We start from the raw sequence: 13,379 nt of genomic DNA, 5'->3' as shown, positions 1-13,379 counted from the left end.
CGCCTGGTATTTTTAGTACAAAACATTATAAATGAAGCAATGGGGATCTTTAGGAAAGCAAACTCCTGTTTTCTTGGGGAGGGGGATATCGGTTTCATTTTCAGTTATATAGTTTTATTCTTAAGATAAATGCCAAATTTACATTGATTGAACGATACATACTTTTGTTAAGAGCTGAGGTTAAATTGGTGTTGGTATGTAAAACAATTTGGTAATACGTAACCAAGTAAAATGTTGAAACAAATGACAAATTGGCAAATAAAAGAAAATATTGTTTTGATGGACGAACATGGGAAGAAAACATATTTGTAATCCAAAATTTCCCCTTACTTAATCTTTAATTCATCTTTCATGGGTGTTGCTGGATGGAGGGGTCTGTTTATTTTCTGGAGACAACAATAAATTTTTATCTCTAACATTACATGATAAAGGGTTTTTAAAATCTATTTCGATTTAAAATAAACTTTTCTTATAACTTCCCTTTTATGACAATAAAAAAAAGGGTAGGATCAATTTTCCATGAATTCATATTAAAACAAGGGCATTTTTCAAAAGTCCTCCAATTTTTACTAAAACACACTTATTAGATTCATATGTTTACTGTAAGGTATTATCAACATCTTAGCGTATTTCCGAATATTTCACTTGAAAGTTATCAATGCCTAACTTGAGATGATTCAAAATTGCATGCATTCTTCCTAGATTTTAGACAAATTTGAGCAATTATCCACAAAATGACGAGATGGACAATTCTATTGGAAGTTATTACATAATTTTCTTTCAGATACACCATAATTTATTCAGATTAAAGTCCCTTTATGTAAAATTTGAAATTCGCAATATTTTCGTTTACAGTAATATATCATAATTTTAATTCGTATAATAAAAAAGCAAAATGATGATGTTAAATTTGATGTATGCCTTTTTGTGCTTCTTTGTTACATTTGTTTGTTTTTATAGTGATTAAGATGATAACGCAATGTTGACTGCTGTACCCCTATTTTTGACATTTTTACCTATTGTGTCTGTTTGTTTTGTTCACGCATCGTTGTCAATATAATTGAATTTGATGCGACTGTCATACAAGTGAGAGGTTTAGCTAGCTATAAAACCAGGTTCAATCCACCATTTTCTACATAAGAAAATGCCTGTACCAAGTAAGGATTATGACAGTTGTTATCCATTCGTTTGATGTGTTTGAGCTTTTGATTTTGCCATTTGATTAGGGACTTTCCTTTTTGAATTTCCTCGGAGTTCAGTATTTTTATGATTTTGCTTTTTATATCACTGAATATTTAAAGGAAATATGAAAAATAATTCAGTACGGTTTAGGTATCAGAAATACATTATTTAAACTTCGAATTTCATAGAGCAGGTCTTAAAACTTTCCGATTTTGTTCCAGTAAGTGAAACAAATTCAGGGGAAATTTGCCCTATATCTTTCGAAAAAAACTAAATAATTGAAAATTAAATCGATGCCCCCAAACACCACCACCACCACCAGAAAACAGGATTTTACATGCCTTAAGATTCTCATCTCTTCATTCCTTCATACAGTTTTTTACTAACAGTTATAAGTTACAATTGATATCAAGCGTTGTATTTTAATAATATAACGTTCAATGTTATTTGTGTAAGCATGCATGAACAGAGTATTCAAAAGAAAAATAATAGCATGAATTCCATGCGTATAAAAACTGAGTACTTTTCGGTATACACAATAACGAGATTGAGAAATGAGGATAGAATGAAGTTTCTAGCTAAAGTACCCTCTGTTATCTCTTGGGTTTGTTGATTTTACGTGATTTTAAAAAGAAACTATGGTCGTTAATATTTAGCAATAAACAATCGAAATATTACTGACATAATTATTAATCAATTAAATAGTAGCAAATCTATAAATATTCTGCAAAAAACGCATACTTTTGACTGATTTTTAACTATTTTTTGAAAATTTAAGGTAGCTCTACAGGTACCTTATACTTAAGTATAATCTTAGGCGTTTTCTTAGTATAAGGGGTTTTATGCATACCACTTAAGTTTTGTGGGCGTGACTTAAAACAACTAAGATTTTACTAAGGAAATACTTGTTTAAGATTTTTTATGCATACCACTTAAGTAAAAAGGGCGGAGTTTCATTAACTAAAGTGTTTACTAAGGAAAATCTAAAAAGTAAAATCACAAAAATACTGAACTCCGAGGAAAATTCAATCGGAAAATCCCTAATTACATGGCAAAATCAAATGACAAAACACATCAAACGAATGGACAACAGTAAACTTAAGTAGCTTTATGCATACGGGTCATGTGCCTTAGAGATGGGGCAAATCTGTTTGATTAATCCGATGATTTCGAACTTTTTTGATAATAAGATTTTACTAACATATACCATTATTAAGCTGGATGATTTGCTACAAGATAAAGTTGAGTATCCATTACGCGATTCCTCATGTGAGTGAACTATTGTATTTATCATATACATCAAGTGAACCAAAACCTTCTAACGGTACAAGCTGGTAGGATAAAGCATTACCCTGCAGTAATCCAGGATGTTGTTGTATTTTTATAGTTTTAATGTTTTTATTGTTAATTTGTTCTCGTCCTGAACATGCATGAAACTTTTCAACTGGGTGTAAAGCAGACATCAATAAATCAATGAATTTCCTTCCAAGCCCCTTTCATCTCTCCTGTAGTATAGGTAGGGGGAGTTTTGCATTAAAAATATTTTTTCTTTCCATGCTCGTCCATCAATTCAACCTTTTCTCTAATGCGCTAATTAGGCATTTGTTTTGACATTTTAGTTGGTTACGTATTTTTGAACCAATTTAACCCAGTTCTTAATAAAAGTGTGTATTGAAATTTAATACTGTTGAACTTACTTTAAATAAAGCTAATACTAACAATGACCACTGTCCATTCCTCGATCTTGATATCTATATCATTAACGGGAAGCTTAATACAAAAATTTATGATAAAAGAGATGATTTTTCATTTCCTATCGTTAACTATTCATTTTTAGATGGTGACGTTCCCTTGTCACCATCTTATGGTGTTTATATATCTCAACTTGTACGATTCGCTCGTGTATGTAACAACGTATTAGATTTTAGCGAGAGAAATTTATGTATTACTGAAAAATTATTACACCAGGGTTTTCAATATCATAAACTAGTCAAAACATTTACTAAATTTTGTCATCAGTATAAGGACATCATTCATAAATATAACTCAACATGCAGATATCTTATACGTTCGGGTATTTCACATCCAATCTTATATTCTTTACAAAGCACAAAAATGTCAGTATTCACCTCAAAAGCTAACAAAACCTTTAAACAGACTTATTAAGAAGGGATACAGTTACGATACTGTTGTCAGGTCATTAAAGATTGCATATTTTGGCTTTATTATTAATTCACTTATAGGGTCTTTGCATCGGAATTAAACACATTTATTCTAAAACCAGTTGTTGGCATGACACGGGTTATGTTCTTCTCATATATTTTATGACGGTATAATACTAAACCCCTAACAGGAGGGATTGTGCCTGATATTCATATGATGAAGACATAATCTTTTAATCAGTTTAATTGAGGTCTGGAGCTGGCATGTCAGTAACTGCTAGTAGTCTGTTCTTATTTATGTATTATTGTCATTTTGTTTATTTTCTTTTGTTTCCTATTCTGACATCGGACTCGGACTTCTCTTATACTGAGTTTTACTGTACGTACTGTTGTGCGTTTGTTTTTTCTACATTGGCTAGAGGTATAGGGGGAGGGTTGAGATCTCAAAAAACATGTTTAACCCCGCCGCATTTTTGCGCCTGTCCCAAGTCAGGAGCCTCTGGCCTTTGTTAGTCTTGTATCATTTTTAATTTTAGTTTCCTGTGTATAATTTGGAGTTTAGTATGACGTCCATTATCACTGAACTAGTATACATATTTGTTGAGGGGCCAGCTGAAGGACGCCTTCGGGTGCGAGAGCTTCTCGCTGCATTGAAGACCCATTGGTGGCCTTCGCTGTTGTCTGCTCTATGGTCGGGTTGTTGTCTCTTTGACACATTCCCCATTTCCATTCTCAATTTTATTGATCAATCAATGAAAATAATTAAAACAAACTTTTGAACGGATGAGTACATATGATAAGCTAACATTTAACGTACGGCAATAAGAGGAAGGTTCCGATTTAAGTATTCTTTTGTTAATTGAAGACTTAAGTAATTTTATGCATACGACTTGAGAATTTTATTTAACTTAGGGAATTCTGAGTGAAATCTAAGTTTAATTGAGGAAGATTAAGTTAAGATGTATTATGCATACGTGCCCTACTGGGACTTTTACCTTGATCACATTTAGCGGATGTTTTTTGATAGATTAAAGTCGCATAATTCCAAATAAAAGGGCCACAAAACAATTTATTGGAACTCCTCGGATGTTTCAAAGTCATGTTCATGAATAAAGGCAACAGTAGTATACCGATGTTCGAAATTCATAAATCGATTGAGAAAAAACAAATCCGGGTTACAAACTAAAACTGAGGGAAACACATCAAATATAAGAGGAGAACAAAGACATAACAGAAACACTAAAATGCAACACACACAGAAACGAACTATAAGATAACAATAGCCATTTTCCTGACTTGGTACATCATGAAATTTTCACACAGCCACAAAAAAGAAATTTCGGAGTGTGAATACACGAAGATAGAAAAATTCTTGTGTAGATTAAGTATATATATGACAAAAAAATGAATGTTAAAGAAGAAAAAAGTCATCGTATAACATATGAATTAACGAATAATAACCCGAACACCAGAACTAGAGTCGACCAAGGTCGGGCTAAAATGTATTTGAATACAGTTAGATTCGTATTTGCAATATAAATAACGGTTTTCATTTAGATAGAAAAATGACGTACATTATGTGTCCATTGGAAACTTTTATTACCATTTTGATTAAAGTCCTTGATATAATAAAATTGAGAATGGAAATGGGGAATATGTCAAAGAGACAACAACCCGACCAAAGAGCAGAAAACAGCCGAAAACCACCAATAAAGCTTTTTGTTGATTTTCAGAACAATACATTATCGACTACATGTATGGAACAGTTTTGAGACATTTACGGTTATACATTTGGACGACATTGACAATGCATGCAAAATTTCTGCTCCGGACTCGGGAAATTTCCGAACGCGTTTGCTTGAGAATATTATTCTGTTTATCCTTCAAAAATGTCGTGTGTCAAAAAAAAATTCATAACTCTGCACTGACATTGAAATGCCAATGAAAAACTGTCAATACTAAAACAAAAATTTCAATTGATAAGTTTAATTTGTTGAAGAGTAGATAATTTAATTGCAATGCACTGACTAGTTTTAAATTGCTGTGTCGCTTCATTGCTTGAAAATTAAATTTTTCTTAATTTTCTATTTGGGTGAAGTAATGTTTCATCAATATTATTTTATCTTCTCTATCGTCTTTTGTACACGAAATTAAAAGTATATTTCTATAGGCCTTCTAGTTAAGTTATGTTTTTCCTGTTAAAACTGTATCGTAAAAAAGGTAGAAGATTTACAAACCTTTATTTCAATCGAATTTTCGTGATGTTTTCTTTTCTTTTAGAATTAAAATTTTAGTTATATAAGGCCCCGCAAATTATCATCCTGCTAAATCGCGGTCACGTAAAATGGACGTAAATTTGAATACTTTATTAATTTGAATATTTTGTTGGCTTTGTAGTCATAACTGATCCCAAATGTTAGTTGCCTTTGCGCAAAACACAGAATGATCCTAACTATGGCATCAGTTGATATTTGCTGTTATGTTTATAGGACCTTTTTCTTGATGATCAAATATTTTGTGCACTTATGGTTCCGACCGAATATGATATGATTTTGTAAAGAAAAAAAGACAGAAAAAAACCTAACTCAACTAGAAGGCCAATGAGAGATGAGTTTTATACGTTAAATTGACTTAATATCCCAACTTGAATTGCACTCAACGAATGTCAATGATGTAAATATCTGTCACGTGTCTTTACATGTCAGATAAATAAAATTAAATCTGTTGTAAATGCCAAAAAGAAAGCAACGCAACAACACAACAGAACTAACATATTCACATAGAAGTCAACATATGGTCTTCAACAAAATAACAGACTCTGTGTCATGTATATTAAATCATAAGCTCGTTATACATTATATATGACAATATTGTTACAATTAAGATTATCATCCAGACATCCGATTTCTGTAATTATTTGCGTATCTGTGACCTTGATCTTTGAAATGTGTTGAACTCTTAGGCAATAGAAGACCTCTTCCAATTATCAAGATTATAAAATATGACCATATATCTATGTTTGGTTCCATTCCAAACAAACTTAAAGGTTCTCAATATATCATACTTGGCAACCCTTTTCTGAACTATATAGTATATTTAGTGTCAGCTATTTTGACCCTTAAAAATAATTGGCCTTAAAATCGATAGGGATGTTTGTCTCATTAACTGTAACCATATTCAATCAAATAGTATCACCCGAAACCTAAATTAACTTACGGAATGATATAACTGAGAATGGAGAACGGGGAATGTGGTGTCAGAGACAACAACCCGACCAAAGAGAAGAAAACAACAGAAGGCCAACAATGGGTCTTCAACGCAGCGAGAAAATACCGCGTGGTTACTTGAAAATTTAATAACATAATTCAGTGTTTAATTTAAAAAAAAAATGAATAAGAAGTGAATTCTATGACCAGTAATCGATTATTAAACACGGGTTACTCTATACCATCAAGGCAATTCAAATTTTATAATTTTGTTGTCAGTGTTTTGTTCTTTGGGATGGAGTTGTACACAGATTCAGATTCAATATTTTATCAAAGGCTCACCACTTGTAATACATATAATACAATCATCATAATATCTACATTGTATAAAACAGTAATTTTATAACTTGAAATACAAGTGCCATTCTATAAAGAATTATGAGACTATAGAAATTCCAATAAATTATAACTATATATTTATCATGTCTATAAAACATTTCCGTTCTGTAAAAACATATAACTACCTTTATCATGTCTATAAAATAGTTCAGTTCTGTAAAAACATAACTATCCATCTAGCATATAAAAAACTATTACTTCTACTTAAAATACACAAGTGATACTAGTGGAGCCGGATCTGTTCACCCTACCTTATAACAATGATGTGTTTAGCTCCAGTTTTTAGTAAGATTCGTTAGGTAAATCTTCATTTGTTGTAATTGGTGATTATCTTTTTGTCTCTTTCTTTTCGCCATGTTGCTGCCTGTCTTTCTAAAACCGAATATTTATTATTGTCTCTTGTTGTCTTCTTTTGTTTAGTATAATGTCTTTTAAATGTACACTTCAACATGTATGTCTACTTGAAATTCTTATTAAGAGTGATTGATTGATTATGGGTGTTTAACGCCACTTTCATCCTTATTGTCTATTTTGTGAAGGTCAGATTTTATTGGTCGAGGAAGCCGGAGAGAACCACGTACTTAGGCCGGAAAACCGACAATCCTAGTCAATTAAGATTGGAGTTGAACGCACCATCAACGTGCGGGGTTCAAACTCACAACCTCGGTGTTGACAGGCTAGTGATACAGTATATGAACTACATAGACCAGAGACATATATATGTCTCTGCATACACCATTCGAACACCTCTGTGAATAAACATTTTTATATTGAAAGACAATTGTATCAGTCTGTTTTTCACTTAAGAACTTAATTACAAAAATTACACGAGTATGAGACAACTTGTAAAAAGAAGCATAGTTCAAAATTGCGAATGTAAATGTAAATATTCACAACAATAATTGATATGCAATTGTGAAGTCACTCAGTCAACATGAACCAGCCACTCGCTAGCAGCCACTACTCTAGCAGCCACTTTTAAGATAAATCTAAAAACCCAAAAGATGCATAAGATTTGGGTTTTTTTTTAATATAATTATCAAACTATGCAATTGTAAAATTAAGAAAAAGAAGATGTTAAATGAAGAATTTATATATTTTAATTGCCTTTTCAAAAGTGAAAACTAGGGTTTACATGTGCCTCAACATTATAGTAGAACAGAGGATGGAAAAATAGTATATATATTTTTGAAAGTTATCCAGACCGAAGATTATTGTATACAAAGAAGGTATTTTGGAATACGAATGTACTCTTTGTCAATTTTAGCAATTCTCGACTTATTCTGCGTAAAGTACAAGCATATTAACTTGTAGCCAAATTCTTTTCACTGTCGCATTACAAGGGTTTTAAAACACTAATTGACCGCGTTAAAACAAATCGCACTACAATTGTGCAATAATATAACTGTAAATTCCCAATGATCTTTTAAAATTTTATATCTAGTACTTTTATCCGATGTTTTGTCCATCTTCATATCATAGAAATAGTATTGTCAATATAGTTTTATGGGAGTGGTGCATGTAATAAGACGGTTCTTTATTTACTAGTACTTATCGCATAATTACAAACTTTTTTTTAAGTTGAAAATTCCCAATCATCTGTCAACATATTGTTTTCATCATTCAGTCTAAAGTAAAAGACCAACTGATTAGTTTGTTTGTAAATAATTGCTTTGACAATGTACATGTATGCATGGGGTAGAATTTGATACCTCATTTTAACTGCTTTAAATCAATTAATGTTTGTCATTTCACTTCTTTAAATTATGTAATATATCTTTATTGCCTGCTTGAAAGGAATAAATTAAAATTAATTATTATTTTCAAAGTTGTTTTTTTAACAAATCGACGAATTGTGGTGGAGCATAAATGTTTAATAACGTAAATGATATAGTTTTTTGTTCTTAAAAGTACAAATATAATAAGACTTCTAAACAATCAAGTGATTTTTGCTCCCATATTCAATTACATTGAATTCATAGTATTAAAAGATCTGTCTTTTTATCAATGCATACTAAATAATATGTTTGCAGTGTCATCTTAACGTTGAATAGACCTTTAAAGTTTGTATTTCAATTTCTTCTTTACGTCATGCTAAGGTATTGTTATCATATACATTTATACATGTACAAGAATTACAACTTTACTTTGTTTCAGCATAATTGGAAAACATTTCTTACTTTTGTGCTGGAATAAGTCTCGTGGTAGAGAATTTTCAAAAACAAGTGTTTTGCACGATAATTTATAAGGCTATGCTGGTGACAAAACTATACAAGTTTTGGAAGCCGAAGGTGAATTTTTAAAACATTTGGTAGACTATAAGGGTTTGCTCGTTTTTGTTATTTGTTTGTTGTTGTCATGGTAAGGACGTCCGTAGTTCGGCAACGAATATTCAAATTTGTATGGAGACTTCACCTGTTTTAATTTGCTATGCAATTTATTGATTATTCCTGTTTTTTTTAAACACACCGTAATGCTTAAGGTCAAGGTACAGTAAATGGGCTATGTCACAGAATTTTTGTAAAATTTTGCATAAAACTTTTGCTCGTTGGACTATAACTGAATATCGATGAAAAAATATATCTGATCAATTTTTTTAAAAATTGGACGTGTACATTTGTATAGAAAGCACATAAAATCTGCAAAACACGTTCTTAACTTGATTTGTCTTAATATCATCAAAATTCTCCATTTTCAAGTCCATAGATGTTCCTTAAAACATTAAATGTTGTTGATACATAAACCGTATACTAAATGATAAAAAATAATCATAAGGTCGCCAACTTTGAGAATTCAATCAGAAATATTTCAGAAAATAAAAAGAATTAAATCCATCATTATTTGTTCAGTTATAGTTCCATGATCCAAAGTTGTAAGAAAATTTTACCCAAATCTGTGACAGAGCCTATTGATTGTACCTTGACCTTAAGTCAGTGTTTGATGTTGTCTTAATTCTGGTACATGCATAATAAGGTGTGTGGTCTTTGTTGTAAACCTTTTCAGCATATAAAATAACGTTCAATACTCTTATATTTTCAAATTATCATCAGGATTACCATGTTATGAAAGTATTCAGACTGACAAAAAGGTCTTTTGGTGTAATAATTTTATTCTTTATGAATCGTTTAATACTTACTATCTTTCTTCCACGTTATACGTTTATTTTCTTTCATCACAGTGTTTACCTCCTTCTCACTTCAATCGAATCGAAATTGTGCGATTGCCGAATATCGAACAAGAGGCTTCATAAGAGTACGATAACTATATAATTCAGTTGTAGTATAGTTCTGATGAGTTTGATAAAATGAATACATTTTCTTTTTTAATAGAAAGTCTATTTGCGTGTTTTATTGTAAAAATTTATCCATTCAAGTATGTAAAACATATTCAAATTTCTCATTGAAATTTAAAGGATCATATGACTTCAAAATCATTAGCATCAGAGGCAGTCATCATTCCCACACTAAGTAAGATTATCTGATCCAGTTTCAATCGCGAGTGTTTAATAAAAAAAAAACATTAAAAGTTTTTCACGAACAATAACCCCAAGAATGAGTTTATTTGGGAGCTACCATTTGATTTTTATAGGGGGCTAGGATGAAAATTTTGTCCTGCATTTTTTAGTTGTAATCTCTGTCCTGCCTTTTTATTTTTTACTCTATTCGGTCCTGCCTTTTTTTATTGGTTTATCCTGACTATTTTTTACATAAATTGTCATCCTGCCTTTTTTTTTGGCCAAGTTGCTCATCCTGCCTTTTTTTACTAAAAAATACTCTCCTGCCTTTTTTTTGTCAAATTTCATCCTAGCCCCCCCCCCCCCCCCCCCCCCCATAAAAATCAATCAAATGGTAGCTCCCTTAACGATTTCCATAACCTGAAAACTGTATTTTCTTACAATTCTTATATGATTTGCATATTAGGGAATTCGTTTACATGATTGGTCGAAAGTGCTTCCGGTAGTGGCTCTTGAAGTTATGTATTTTTCGATAGACGATGTTGAACTCTTTTTGTAACCAATGTAAACAAGATGGCAGCGATAAAAACACAAACCTGTTCGACGTTAGAAATATTTATTTTCACCTCGCGTTCATCGTTAAATCAAATAATAAACACAAAACATTTGAATGATTATATATATTTTTGTAGTTATTTTTTCAGAGAGAAAATGTCATGGAGTACATTTTTTTTTGCGTTTACCAGAAATATATTAATTCGCCAGGCATTATCAATGACACAAATATACAATTTACGTGTGATAGAGGTAACGAGCGGGGAAATTAAATTCCTTTTCTCCAATTGTCTTTTAAGTCATATAAAACTTCAAATTAAAAAAAAATGGAGATATGTTTTATATACTTGAATGGTTAAGTTTTACTCTAAACAAGTGTACGTGAACTTTCTTGTAAAAGAAAATCCTTTATATTATCAACATCTTCATAAATGTACTGCTATTGTCTTGTCTTGTCTTGTGTAAAAATCCTGCCTTTCAAAGGCACACCTTTGACTGAGTGGTTGCAAGCAATTCTTTCTTTTTATTCACCGATAATGTTAATAATATCATATTACGTCTAATATGCAGAGCAAAGCAGAGTTTTCTACTGATGTATTCTACAAGATGAAGAAAGTCTGTACATCCACATTTACATTGACAGTTGCAGAGCAAGGCACTAGCATCCAATATTAGTTGTGTACTAGTTTCTAATTTTTCTAATATTCTACATTTCGCGCAGAGCTCACTGCTATTGATAATTTGTGAAAGTTCAAGCAAGTGATAGTTTCTAGCAGAGGCTAGATCAGTACATGAATGAATGAAATGGTCTAATGTTTCAAAGTCCTCTTCGCATAAGATACATGTTGGATTGAAGTCAACTTGGTTGAAAGCTGCCCTATTACATTGGAGAATATATGTACCAGTAAGGAGTCGAAGTTTGATGATGAGACGCTGGGTGTCTTTAGCAGAAGTCTGGACACTTACAAGAGCATTGTGTAGATAACCAGTTTTATAATTAGATGTTGAAATAAATGAAATACTCTTGAAGTAGACAGACATGGTAACAACATGTTCGACCCAGAAGGTGTCAATCGCTTTCCTGATAGAATTTTTCTATTTTAACTTCGAGGGTGGTCATGATCATCTTATATGTTAAAAATTGATGGTAAGCTGTATTTAATTAATAAAGATATAATTTTTGTGAACCAACTGTCTTTTACGGCTGTTGAAATAAGGATCTGTCTTTCTGTAGAGTTCTCTTGTCTTGAAATGTTAGAAAAAGTTCCTAAAGCTAATGTATGGATTTTACTGATTACTGAAATTGTACCTGAAAGTATATATATACGGCCGTGTCTGTTGTGTTATTAGGAATAGATAGAATTTGTTTGATGCTTTTTCGATAGAATACTTCAATTGGTTCCATTTGTGTAGAATTTGGTTATAGCATATCTAAGCCATAAATGAGGACTGGTAAGACATAAACTTGGAATAATTGCAAGCATGCAACAGGATTAAGACCGTTCTTGCCATGCAAGCCTATCCCCATCAAGCTGTACATTGTTTTCCTTGCTTTATTGATGTTTTCCTGGATATGTATTGGGATGGTTTGCCGAGGGTTTCTGCTGTGAGTAATTCCTAAATTTACAGCGGTTTTAACATTTTGAATAGATGTATCATTTAATGTGAAATTGAAGTTATTCTCTAATTTTGGTTTTCCAGTTTTGATGATTTTACATTTTGTAGGCTGTAAGGAATATTTGTCCTGTTGACTGTAATTCTCCACTGTTGTTAATAGGGCTTGCATATTATTGGGGTCATTCACAACCAGTGTGACGTCATCTGCGCAAGTTGGTATAGCACAGTGGGTGTGTCCAATATAGGATCCAAGTGTACTGTCCTCTACTTTGTTAAGAATGTCATTGATATATAGTTTGTATAATTCTGTACTCAGTATTCCACCCTGCTTAGCTCCTTGCTTAATATCGAAGGGTTCAGAGACCAACTTTTCCCATCGAACTGAAGTTTGTGCACCAACACTCAGATTATGCAAAAGTAGCCTTAATGAACCAGAGATCCCTGCTAGGTATAACTGTATATATAGACTACTGTGGTTTACGACTTCGAAAGCTGTTTTTGCATCAAGCAGTGCTACATATAAAGGTGTTTTCCTGTATACTGCATCGATAAACACTTCATTAAGTAGAAGAGCGCAAAACAATGGTGATATTTTAGACGTGAGTCCTCTCTGAAATTGGTTTTGGGTGGCTGCGATAATTTGCCATAGATGTTCCTTAAGGAGTATTTCTAAGATTTTGCCAATTACAGGAAGAACTGTAATACCTCTGTAGTTTTTAGGATCTGTAGGTAAACCTTTCTTTTTGAAAATTGGTGATAAAATTCCCATCTTAAGGTAATCTGGGATAGTACATGATATACAGA

The sequence above is a fragment of the Mytilus californianus genome, unplaced genomic scaffold (assembly GCF_021869535.1).
Source record: "Mytilus californianus isolate M0D057914Y unplaced genomic scaffold, xbMytCali1.0.p SCAF_7, whole genome shotgun sequence".
NCBI lineage: Eukaryota > Metazoa > Mollusca > Bivalvia > Mytilida > Mytilidae > Mytilus > Mytilus californianus.
Note: the sequence above shows the minus strand (reverse complement) of the source record.